General features: G+C 33.9%; 1 protein-coding gene across 2 annotated transcripts in view; it reads right to left on the bottom strand.

The window, feature by feature from the left end:
* LOC143233923 (diuretic hormone receptor-like) overlaps window positions 1-12,786 on the bottom strand; it is a 119,647-nt gene extending 106,861 nt beyond the window's left edge. For both annotated transcript variants that reach the window (XM_076470812.1, XM_076470811.1), the window contains exon 1: window positions 12,235-12,786. The gene's annotated coding sequence lies outside the window, so the exon portion shown is untranslated. The remainder of the gene's footprint in view (window positions 1-12,234) is intronic.
* Between the last annotated feature and the right edge of the window lie 1,121 nt (window positions 12,787-13,907).

Genomic DNA, 13,907 nt, shown 5'->3' with positions numbered 1-13,907 from the left:
GGTGGTTTTTATGTTACAACCTCATATTATTATGAAAACTCGCAATAAAGGAGGTTTTTATTTTACAACCTCATATTATTATGAAAATTCATAACAAAGGAGGTTTTTATTTTACAACCTCACATTATTATGAAAACTCACAATAAAAAATAATTTTATGTTATAACTTCATATTGTTATGAAAACACACAACAAAGAAGAATGAACTTTGAAAAAAACGTTAACATGTTTTAATGTTTGTTGCTTATTATAACTTATCTCGGGCAAGTTTATTATGTTACGTATTACGAGTTCAAATATACAGAAATTTTAACTTAGAAATTAATTGAATGTCGATACATGCCAAGTTTATCATTTATGCTAACAAGGCTGATACGTACAATTTTATTTATTGGCACAAATATATTTTAATACACAAACAACAATACAGTATATAATAACGGTTATTACAAATAATTTATAAACAAAAGTTTCAAAAACTCAAAACCATTACTGAGTCTTCTATCTGGTTTAGAACTGAATATTGTATCGACAGTTACAATGAGCGAATTAATTCTGTGTTGATCCACAAATACAACACATGTGACGGGAAGCTAGTTACCTTCTTCAGACGTGAGTTTTTTTCTCTGACGAAGATATCCAATGTTCTTGTAGTAAGTAAGACTAACTTCCGAAACTAATTCATTGAAGTTGAACAGTTTGTGATGTTCGAAATTTATAAACGATCCTATAACTTTCCGATTAATACGCGTTTATTATAGTTATAGCTTCCGAAGTTTATAGTTTACTGACTGTAGCAAAGCAATAATATTGAACTGTCTCTCCGAGTTGTGTTGTTTATCTTTTTATGCTTGAGAGGTGATTTTCTAGAAGTTTCAACTAAGGCAACAATACTGATATTTTACATACACACATAGTATATTATTTATTCTTAAGCTCGAGAATCTTCTACAAATTTAGAGAATAGGCAAGACTTTCGCAAAACACATTTAGCACCATAAGTTAAAGGATTTATAAATATATACTTAACTAAAACAAACATCGATGTCAAAATAAATATAAAATAGTAAATCCATTACGTTAGAACTACATGTTGTTTTGTAATTATAATATAAAGTTATTTACTTCATAAAGATTTTTTGATATATGTGCACTTCAACTACTATTTAAGTATTATCATAAATAATTGCACACCAAGTGTTGACCAACATTTAAAGTGTAAAATGAGTGGTTTTGTCGGTCTAATGACGTTTTTGTAATATTCCATTCATTTTTATACCTATTTCATATACTCTTGTTTCAACTAAATAAAATTGATTAGGTGAGTAGCAAACTGCCAACATAACTTAAAGTTAGCTTCAACATGACTAAAATACGAAAAGTACTGAGGCACTCAGTAGGCTACGTACCTCCATCACACAGTGCTGGTCGTATCCGGCTCTCAAAAAATACAGAAATGTATTCATATGTCCGTCATTATCAATGGACATGGATCATTTTTGGCAGACAATAATAAGAACTACTATTATACACATGCCCTTCAGGTTTCATCAAAATCCAGTCATTTTTGAATAAGATATAGAGTCAAATTGTGTAAAACATCGTCCTTCTGCTAACAGATAGGTATATTTTCGGATTTTCGTGACCTTGTTGTGACCTTAACCTTTGACCATCCAAAACCTAATTACTTCTAAGTTGAATCATAGTCCAAATATAAATTTGCTTTCGTTCAAGTACATTCAATAATTTTTGAAAGACCTTGCTGACAAACACACACACAGAGGTGAAGACACAACCTTCGCTGTTGAGGTGGCGGAAGTAAGAAGAAATTCAAACAAATCAGCAGTGGAACTGTTTGAAAACAGTTGTAAGAAGTTAATCTACATGGATAAGTTGCAGCTAAAAGAACACAACATTTCACGTAAGAATATAATCGTGTATGTGAACTTTGCAAATAATCAGAAAAATGGGCAAGACATGAAGAAATGTGTTAAGAATTAACGAAATAAAGATTGGAAGTTTTGAAAATTAAAAATATTCACGAAGACTTGAGCATAAAAATTTTGCGCAAAAGCGTGAAAAGAAAACAGTTAAAAATACTGATAAGGGTTTCTGTGAAGGTGTGGGTGGTATTCCTCTGTTACAAGAGTGGGAGTATGAAAAGCTATCGGGTTCATATTGTTCTGATACAACAAATAGTAAAACTATCGAAAGAATACTGACCTCCTCACTGAGTAAGCATAAATATTAATATAATCATACCTATATAATAAATAATTTGCTTTAAAATAATAGATCTAGCAAATCTTACGACACCTTTATTGGTTATTGGACAAGGAATTGAATCAATAGGTTATAACCCTGTTAGCTGTCTACGTGTTGATCCAAAAAGCGTTGAGTCATTACGTTATGACCTTAACGGATACCAATCTACAGGACCAAAACGCGTTTCAGAGAAACCGTGGTTTTGAAAATTAAGTTATCATTGGCATGTTTAACAATGCATGGAATTAAAACGTTATGTTCCCAGTGACTTGTTATATAGAAGACGTTGTTAAGCTGTTGTTGGTGTCAGAGCAAAGGCTATCTATTGTGTCCAGAGCGAGTGATAGAACCACGAATTTTAGCGTATTAAGTCCGTAAACTTAACATTTAACAAGTCCCACCAAGGAACATATTGTAAGTAATTTGCTACTATTGAAAAGGAGAAGCATTACACACTGTGATTCGTCAAAAAAAACTCAGTGGACAACATTTGCTTGGCCCTGTCTTTGAAATTGAAAAGGATAATAATTCAAAACAAATATCTCTGCTGAATATAAGGGTCTGGAGACGTAACTAGTTACTTATCTGTAGCACCATTTAAGGTTGTAAAAATATAAAGCATACTGAGATATAAGGAATGCAGATAGAGAATGAAAGAAAGTATCTTGATAGTTTGAAAAAGCAAGTAGCATCACTGCCTGATGGATGCCGTCATATAGATGAGGCTTTCAGTGGTGAAAAGCGCTATAAAAGTAACAGTTAATTCCATTATTGTGTACAAAAAGCCATACAAAGCTCATATGGTGACGAGCGTTGCTAGCAAACTGGTTTCTCTCTGGTTAGTAGGTCAAAAGTCTATTCCTGAATGATATGGGCCACTGATCTGGTCTTTTAGCTAATATGTGCATAAGGTGCATCAAGGTTAAAAATTTTATTTCTTATTTTTTTGCAGAAACATTCATATAACGAACTACACGTACACTAAACTAAACAGTGCAACTAAAATAATGATGTACTAATTTGCGTTTCAGCATATTTAGGGTATATGCTAATATTTAAGACGTCTATTAGCTGTGATAAAACCCACCTTTCCAAAACATACTGCAGATCTAATTTTTGGTGACTATTGTACGTTTAACTATACATATATATGTATATAATCAAACTAATATTTTTTCTACATAACTTCTGACGATAATTAATACATAAACGACAAAGGTACCTAAATTTTATTGTTTAATAACAGCAGGGTTCGAAATTTTCTATTTAAAGCCGGACATGTCCGTTAAAAAATCAAGTTTGACCGGCACTTTCCCATCTATCACCGGACATCGTGACCGGTGGTTATATTCCTGACATATCGGACACAAATACATCGTCCCCTCAAAAATAAGTGAGGCAAAAGTTGTGTATGCACAGCCCAAAGATTTTGCTTAAAAGTATATTCTATAATGAGTGGAAAATAACTTGCAAAATTTAAGATTTAATTTAAGACAAAAAAAAAGCCAATTTAAAAAATGGTCATGAACGCTCACAAAATGCGCTTTTTAGGTCGCCCTCTCCGTGCCGTCCCGGATAGTCACGTGACTGTCTAACATTCACGACGATCTGACCATGGCGTCTGATAATAAAAAAAACGGGAAAGTCTCACGATCTATTTCAGTTTGGCTTCACGAACAAGACTAGTTAATCAGAAGACAATACTATGGAACCCCGAGTGAAAAAAAACAAGCTTGTTGACTCACGCCCGAGTGTTAAAGGAAAAACTGTTACTGCTAGTATTGGTGCTAAGCCTACTCGTCGTTTTCAGGATGAATGGAATAGAGGCCAACCATGGCTGGACTATAATAACGCTACCGGACTGATATTTTGCTCAATTTGTCAGGAATATGACCAAAGTAGTGGAAGGCAGAAAAACACTTTCATAACAGGATCTTCCAACCTGAGAGCAAGTGCTGTTAAGGAGCATGAAAACAGTCGTGCCCACAGTCTAAGTTGTCAAGCTAAGACAGCAAAAGAAACATTTGATTTAACTCCCATGATGAAAGAATTGAGCAAACTTGACCAGACTGAGAAAGATCGTTTGCTTGTGCTGTTCAGAACTGCCCTTTATATGGCTTTGAATGTCAAACCATTCAGCGATTTTCAAGAGCTTTTGTTGCTGCAGGAGCACAACTTTGGTATGAACTTAACAGAACATTATGCCAATAACAAACAAGCAGTTATCTTTACGAAGTATATTGCACAAACAATTAGAATTAATGTCAGATCTCGTCTGCACACCTTATTATTCTTTGATAGTATGACTGATGGCTCAACAGACACTGCCAGCATTGAGCAGGAGATAGCCTATGTAAGATACTTGGACAGTGACTGTTACCCAGTAACCCACTTCCTGTGTCTGCAGTCAGTTGAGAAGGCTGATTCTGAACACTTGCTACAGGCACTTAGTTCAGGTAAAGGTTTCTAAATTACCTGGGATGAGAAGTTTCTGGATTTATCCTGAATTCCTAATTAAGAAAAATTAGAATGGACAATATTTCATGTACATTTGTGTTTTAATTCAGGTTTACATAGTCATTCCATTATTAATATACATCAGTGAAAACTCAAGCATTTTTCAGTTGATTTAAGCCAAGAAGAACCATGTATTTACCACTGACAGAATTGGAGCTTAACTTAACACAACTAGCATAATAGATAATGGAGCAATTGAATTTTCCAACGTACAAATTTACATTTTGTTTTTGTTTTTTTACAGAAAGTAACTAATATTGGGTACTAATTTTTTGTACTTGCAGCATTAGCATTGTCCATATATGGCAAGTTTCCCGACTGGCTTGAAACAATTGTATGCCTGACAGCTGATAGGGCAGCTGTCAATTTTGGCACAAATAAAGGACTTGTCAAGAGATTGACAAAAACCTTATTTGATAGGGATCCACTGTGTTAGTCACAGATTGGAACTTGCAATTAAGAAGACCATCAAAACATTCCTTACCTTAATAGTATCCAAACCTTTTTAGAAAACCTATGCAAGTTTTATAACAATTCGGCACAGAACTGGGCTGGCCTCAAAAAATCTGGTAAAGCTAACAACATTGTTGTTAGAAAGCCAACAAAAGGTACAGGAACCCGCTGGGTAGCCAACAAAGAGCGCGTTATGGAGTCGGTTTCTCATAACTGGCCAGCTTTAGCGGAGCATTTGTATCATGTAAAGCTGCATGACAAAGGGGAACGTGAACAGAAAGCTGCAGGATTATACAGTACTTTGTCAAGCCTTAAATTCATCCTGTACATGGACATACTCTTGGCAGTTCTGCCTGTTTTGACATCTCTTAGTCTCAAAATACAAGACAATTTTGCTACTGTGAACATTGTTTTTGACAAACTCGCTGTTTGCAAAGAGAAGCTAAGCAATCTGAATCATGTTGAGAGATCCCAGAAAATTCTTAAATAGCTCACAACATGTGAACAAACTGACAAGTGGTTACTTAGAGGAAAGGTGATTTCTATTAGTGGTCAGACAAGGGCCAGAGGCTCAAGAAGTGTCACAAAAGAGACAGTTGCTCAATCCGTGGCCGAAGAAACTGCCATCTTTATAGGTAAAATTGTCACATATCTGAATGAGAGATTTGAAGAATTTGATGAGGATTTTATTGGTGCCTTTCAAATTTTTGAACCAAGCAACTGGCCTAAAAGCAAGGAAGCATTGTCATCTTATGGCCATAACGAACTCCAGGCACTATTCGACCACTTTGGTGCTCTGCTAGAAGCTAAGGGTTTAAACATTGCAGCTGATATTTGCCAAGCTGACTTACACGAGACACTGTTCAAAGCCATAAGATTTGCCAAATCAGATGAGTCCTTGGCTAGTAGTACAAGTGGATTGTGGGCCCACATGTTAAGTCAAATTACTGTTGAAGACGATAAACCTTTCCCTGAATCAACAGTGTTGGCCTTGGTATGCCGCATGCAGGTGTTTTCCGTGTCATCTGCTGAACCAGAACGTGGATTTTCCCAGATGGCAGTTATTAAGGATGACTGGTTGTCCAAACTAATAAATGATTCTCCTAATGACTTGATGGCAATACAATTAGCTAAAAATAAGACCCGTGATCTTGCAAGCACAGAATTACTGTGCAAGTCTGTAGAATCCTGGTGGAATGACAGTAAAAACACCAGACAATTTGTGAGTCCATATGGAACTCACACACGTAGAGACATAGAGATACTGAGTCTACATCAGTTGATATTTTTGTGTTGGATGACTCAATCTACCAGTTTGATTGATGTGTCATTTTTAATGTTTACAAGGCTCGTTGCTACTTGCTTTGAAATAATGTTTCAATACAATAAATAAAATGATTCTGTTTTATATAATAATTGTCTCTACTTGATTTCTTGTTTTTGGTAATGTCCGGTGACAATTATGAGGTGTCCTGCTAAAATTTCAAATGTCCGGCAAGTTTCACTGTCCAGCAGGACATGTGTCCTGCTGAAAATTTAGAATATTTCTACCCCTGAACAGTATCCTGTTGACTTTTTAAAATGTATTATAATACGTTTCAAATATACCGCATCTTGTTGTTTCAATTGTTCCACATTTTCAAGCCATAATATAATATAATATTTATATTATATCACATACTATATTTTACATGATATTATTAACGATACTATAATGAATACAATGTAGTGTATCCCACTTGCATTTTAAATATATACATTGATTTATGATTTACACGTAGTTAAGAGTTAAAATACAAAACAGTTAATAATACGATACATACATACGTATACCCTGTTCAAAAAATTCGCTTGATCTATAATAACAGTATGTACATAACAGTAAAATGTTTTATATGAAGATTTTATAGGTATTGGATTTCTGGCACGTGGATAGTTTCTGTTATATATATTCAATGCATTCGAGCAGTAATAGCATGTTTTCAAATCAATCGCATATAAATATCTCACTTTATAAAAATAAATTTTATAATTCATTAACTGATAAAATTCATAGCTTATACGGCATTAATTGAAACACTTATTTTTCTATGATACGCATAACGTTTGTATTCTACAAACGTCACACCGCACAAATCAAAAGGCAGCTGAGATGTAGAAGTTTATGTGATATTTACCCCGAAAAAGGTTTTCTGTTATACCAACATAAAACTTAGCAAAGGAAAGTTTATTTCACCTAATTTTATCGTTTTTAAATCTTTATGAAACCTAATTCTTACTTAATAATAAACAAACAAGTCAAGTTCAGACATCGTAATGAAAAGGAATGGGTCGTATGGCTCAGAAGAATGGAGGTAGAACCACTGATCGAAAGGAAGGGATATGACACATAAAGTTGTAGAACACGCTACTACACATTTTCGGATTTGTACACCTAATAAAAATAGCAGTTAATCTTGTTACTCGTTTTAAAGATCTGGACAAATCCGTTTTGGGTTTCACTGTTCAGTAGTTCAAAATTATGAAGGACTAAACCTAAACCCTACGAAATTCTGACTTAGCTAACATAAGATTTTGTTCAGATTAAAAATTCTAATTCCAATTATTTTTGTAAAAGAGAAATTTAACCATATAAATAGTCTTCACAACTAAAAACATCACTTACATTATTTTATTACTGTATTCAATTGTTTTTTTATTATGAAAACCACCCATGCTCGTGCTATAAAGAAACGTACAACTACTTATCGTTCTGTAAAGCAACGTACTACTGCTTATCGTTCTGTAAAGTAACGCGTTACTACTTATCGTTCTGCAAAGTAACGTGCTACTACTTATCGTTCTGTAAAGTAACGCGCTACTACTTATCGTTATGCAAAGTAACGCGCTACTACTTATCGTTATGCAAAGTAACGCGCTACTACTTATCGTTTTCTAAAGTAACGTACTACTACTTATCGTTCTGTAAAATAACGTGCTACCTCTCTTCGTCCTATAAGGTAACGTGGTACTACTTATCGTTCTGTAAAGTAACATACTACTACTTATCGTTCTGTAAAGTAACATACTACTACTTATCGTTCTGTAAAAAAGCGTGCTACTACTCCTGGTTCTGTAAAGTAATGTTCTGCTACTACTCGTTCTGTAAAGTAACATGCTACTACTTATCTTTCTGTAAAGTAACGTGCTACTACTTCTCGTTCTATAAAGTAACATGCTTTACCAAAGAACTAGTGTATCTTTGGATATTTTTGTCAAATGAATTTTGAAGAATCTCGCCTAATGAGTATGAAAGGTAGCTTCGCAACTCGCTGGGTGCAGTTTCCCAAATTGTTAGTTCGTCACAATCAGTTCACTGTAAACCTCTGAAATTATAATTGTGATTAACGCTTCTTAATCTGAAAACGATAAACATTTGACCAGGAACGTTTTCCATTTCGAACTTCATAAACAGTTCAACAGCAGTGAATTCACTTCGGACGTTAGTATATCTACGAGAACATTAAATATTTTTGTTGGTAAAATGTCACCCAAAAATAGACAGATAGCTTACCTTAAGCAAAGTGTAGTAATACAAACCCAGAATTAATTCGGTCCTCGTGGTCATAGACCCTTCAGAAATTTTATAATCCAGACTAGGTAGAAGACTGAACATTATTTGTGAGTTTATCATTTTTTTGTATATAAACTATTATTTGTAATAGCAGTTATTATAAATTGTATTGTTTTTTTTGTATTGAAATATATTTAAGTTAAGATAGAAAATTGTGTGTTTCTATCTTGTTAGCAAATATCATAGATTTAATACATGGTATTAACTTCTATGTTAAAATTTCCGGCTATTTGAAATCGTAATACGCAACGTACGTAATATAATAAATCCAGGATAAATTATAATACGGAGCAAGTCGGGAAGCACACAAAGGACGACACCCTTAAGTAATTCAGTGATAAATCTAAAAACTTTTAACGCTTAAATTAGAGTTTCGATACTCGTGGTAGGCAGAGCATAGATAGCCGATTGTACAGTTTAGTGCTTGATAACGAATAAATAAATACAGAGGATGTTATTCGCTAAATGGAGAGCTATTTTATTTATTACATTTTAAATATTACATAATTGTACTCCAGTTTATTATAATATGTAGTATTGTTTTCAGATGCCAAACATCTCATTTCTCTATCTAAGCTTATATCCTTTGTTTCATTTATTAAAGCACAAAATCGCACAACGGCCAACCTTCGCTCTGTGAGCCACGGGAAATAAAACACCAGCTTTTATCGTTGTAAGCCTGTAAACTGTAAAGCATAAACTAACCAATCGAGAGGCAATTGTGTATGTAAGTTATACGTATATCGTCTTTCTCTGTGTCAAAACAATATTCTTTTATCAAATCTAATAAACCTATCACAGAAGATTACAAAATATATTTGATCACATAGATCACAAGCTCCTAGGCCAGGCATGGTCAGGTGTTTAGTGTGCTGGACTCGTAATCTGAGGGTTGCGGTTTCGAATCCTCGTCACACCAAACATGCTTGCCCTCTCAGCCACGGGAACGTTATAATGGGACGGTCATTCCCACTATTCGTTAGTAAAAGAGTAGCTCAAACGTTGGCGGTGGGTAGAGATAATAAACTGCCTTCTTTCTTGTCTTACATTGCTAAATGAGGCTAGCGCAGATAGCTCTCATGTAGCTTTGCACGAATTTCAAGAAACAAAAAAACAAGAATAAAATCCTTCACAAAACAACATGAGAAATGTAATTTTGATCTTTACCAGTTCTCGTGATTCTAGTTAGGTTCTTGTTACACAACATTAGCTATCGAAAATGAATTGGTTATTCTACATCAGACAGTAAAACATACGCTGTAGAGTATATAACAAACATTGAGCATCATAGTAACAGGGTAACAACAGAACACCTTTTCTTTCCATTTTAGCGATTCCTCACTGTAGCTATAGGTCTATCTGTATATTTTACCTGTTAGAAATCGTAAAGTTGTACACATTTTTATATTTGTTTCAAACGTTTTAATAATTCGAACATGAGTGTTCATGTATTGATAAAATCATGGATTTTAATATATCAGTTATAATTTCTGTGTGTTGAATTCATGTTGTACGGTTGCAATGCAAGTTGATGAAGATCCCATAAACAATGTCGTGTATAGATAGTTTAGAAAAGTTTTCTTAAAACTCTAACGGAAGCTATATATAATTTTAGGGTTAAATAAATTTTGTTTTGCAAAAGGCAGAATATAAATCTTCATCAGTAAAAAATCTGTTTATTTGTAGCACGAAGCTACACGATAGACTATCCATACTGTGCCAACAACGGGTATAAAAACCCAATTTGTAGCGTTACAAGTACGCAGACTTACCGCTGTGCCAGTGGGGAACAACACAATTGAGTATCTAGCATAAAATACTCTTGAATGTTTTTTTTTTCCTAAGGAACTTGTTTCAAGTAGTTTTTGGATTAATAGTGTTGTCTATTTTGCTCAATGCTGTCAATATTCATCTGAATAGTCAGAAATATATTAAATAAACGATTTCAAGCTCCATAATCTTGTTTTGTGACCTAGAATTTATCTTCTTACAGCTATTTTACTAATACAAAAAGTTTACTTATGTACCCTAACGTACCAAGAAATATCAGTGAAATGTTTTAAAAGCGTACCCATGTAAAACCACCTAGAAGGTTAAGTCTGCCACTAAATACTGAGAAGAGAAATAATTCTGTTGGATTATATAATTATGTATTAACCTCAGTATCAAGTATAAAATACTTTATAGGTCTGTTATATCTTATGTGCTTATTATTGCAGTGTTGAAATAAGCCTTAATGTATTTTCAAAGTGTATCTTTCATGTATCCTATTTGTATTTACAAACATAATACGAACCTTCATATAATATATATATACACACACACACTAAATAAGTGTTAAGCTATATATTCCACACAAAAAATGTTTACAACTGAGCTTGTGGTATTTTATTGTACTGATCGACTTTTCTGAACGTTCATATTCTGTTTGTATAATCCTTATTTAAAACATTGTCCTCTCTCAAGTATGGTGACGAAATGTAAGGTATTTTAACGAAGTTTTCAACTGTGCCACTTACACTTAAAAGTCTAATAGTATTTCTCCCTATACGCATAATATTGAAGTAATTTATATTTATTAATAGCACTGCACAACAAAGTTTTTGCTTTTTGAACACTGTTGGGTGTTCCTTATAGATTTTTGGCCACTGATCAGGAAAATCACATCCAAATTTACCCATCACGTACCGTTTCATCGAAAACTTTACCAGGACATTGTTACAATGGAAAAACGATATCAGGGCAACTGGAATCCGTCAATGTTTGCTGACTACTGTTGGACACTGCAACGTGATGCACCGGACATTAAATACAAAAGAAAATCAGGAACCAAACACTTTTAATTATGTTGAACTTAATAGCGTATTAGAAACATAAACGCAATTAAATACGTTATTGCCGGTAAATTGTCTATTTCTCAGAGTTCCTAAGTGATGAAGCAAAACCAAAACTATATTTGTACATACCCACCAGGTAACTGTCACAATCAGCAAAAACTTTTCAAAAAAATTGTTGTGCAGTGTAGTTGTTTAAAATAGGAAATAAACTACAGCTAATTATTTAAGAACTTTTCTAATTACATTCATATTTCAATGTTTGCTCAAATATATATCTATGAAAACACTACCAAAGTACCAGAATAATTTCAAATGATACTAAATTTCAAACACAGTTACTTTATATCTCATCTGTTTTGGTTGTAAGTATTGTGCTGACACAAATATTTCTTGCTGTTCTTTTAGTTTCTCTAATCTTACTAGTTTTTATAATTTCAGTGAACTTTTTTTATTTAAAGTATCTTTTGCAGTATTTGAATACTTGAAAAGCATTAAAACAAGTGGGTTATAAACAAATGTACACAAACTAGTTTAAAAAATAATTCTTACACGTTCAATTTTATAGATCATTTCCCGTTTTCCGCACGGCTCTTCTCTTGATGTAGAAATGACTGAAGTCTTAACGGGAGCTCGATTTCCGCTCTTGACCTGATGATACCGTCTTTCACTCTTCAAGCTACAGAGAGAAACTAGTAGTTACACCTTCTGTCTATACATCACGGTTTTCAATCGACAAAAGCGGAATCACAATCAGTAGTGCCCCCTAGCGTGAGAAAACAGTCCAGAAACTACCTGCTTTTGTAGTCAGTGATATTCCACAAACCTATACGCTTACGTAATGTTATCCTCGAGCGAACTACTTGATGAGGAGAATAAATAAGAACTACTTCTTACCATTTTTGTATTGCATCATTGAATTAGTGTATTATCTGCAGACTTATTTTCAAATTCCGATTTTGTTGATACAAAATAACTAGACTAGTATTGTTTTAATAGTGAAGAAATATCAAAAAATCGCTTCATTTCTCGCTTCCTCTTACGAGAACATTAAATCCTGAAATTATTTAACTTAAAGAAAGCAGTCCTTGGCGCAAATAGTCACAGCAGCTAGGCCTTTTTCAACGCGAAAGGAATCACTGCAGCTACTGAAGTGTTACATTGTAGTTGTATTCACTTTCTGGCAGTTCAGTTCTCTGATTGGTGTATTTATTTTGTTTGTTTTCTCATGTTCGCGAGATAACTTTACATTATTTGTCTTTAATTATTTATAAAATTTTACCATGTTAAACATCACTTTACTCAGTATAAATAAAGTAAACTCAAACGTGTATTAATGTAATTTGTGTTAAAAACACAGGAAATAAACAATTAATACAAACTTTAAAATGTTTATAAGGTTAATAAAATTTGGTTTCCATTATCGCTAACTATTTGTCAAGTATCTTTGAAAAATATTAAAACATAATAGTTGCTTTGAAGATGAGGGGTATGTTCTCACAAGTATTTTCCTTGCTCCTGGTGCCTCCAGCATTGTGTAGTTTTGAGCTCTTCCAAAGAAATAAATAATGCTTCTAGTGGACTTACAACACTACATTCCAGGGTTCGATTCCCCGTGGTGAGTACAGAGGGTATATCAATGCGGCATTGCTCTACAACAAAATAAACAAATAAATACTTTTAAAAATTTAAATACAAAACACCACACTTTATTCTCCCTCCATTAGACGTTATAAAAAAAAGTGAATACGGTATAGCCATATTTGTTATAATAAAAACCATTCCATTGTACGTAAAATCAAAATTACTGAAGGCTTATCGTTTTCAAGTCTTGTTTGTTTGTTTGTGAATTTCGCTCAAAGCTACTCGAGGGCTATCTGTGCTAGCCGTCCCTAATTTAGCAGTGTAAGACTAAAGTCATCACCACCCACCGCCAATTCTTGGGCTACTCTTTTACCAACGAATAGTGGGATTGACCGTCACAGTATAACGCCCCCACGGCTGAAAGGGCGAGCATGTTTGACGCGAATGGGATGCGAACCCGCGACCCTCAGGTTACGAGTCGCACGCCTTAACACGCTTGGCCATGCCGGGCCTTTCAAGTTTTAGGTTGACCAGTTTAGTATCAAAACAGAAGAAAAAGATTTCTTTCAATACATTTGTCTAAAATAGAAAAATTGAAATTGGAAAATAGAAGCGCCTATTCTGTTGGCTTAAAATCGGCT

This window comes from Tachypleus tridentatus, chromosome 12 (genome assembly GCF_004210375.1).
Source record: "Tachypleus tridentatus isolate NWPU-2018 chromosome 12, ASM421037v1, whole genome shotgun sequence".
NCBI lineage: Eukaryota > Metazoa > Arthropoda > Merostomata > Xiphosura > Limulidae > Tachypleus > Tachypleus tridentatus.
Note: the sequence above shows the minus strand (reverse complement) of the source record. Positions and strands in the feature narration are given on the sequence as shown.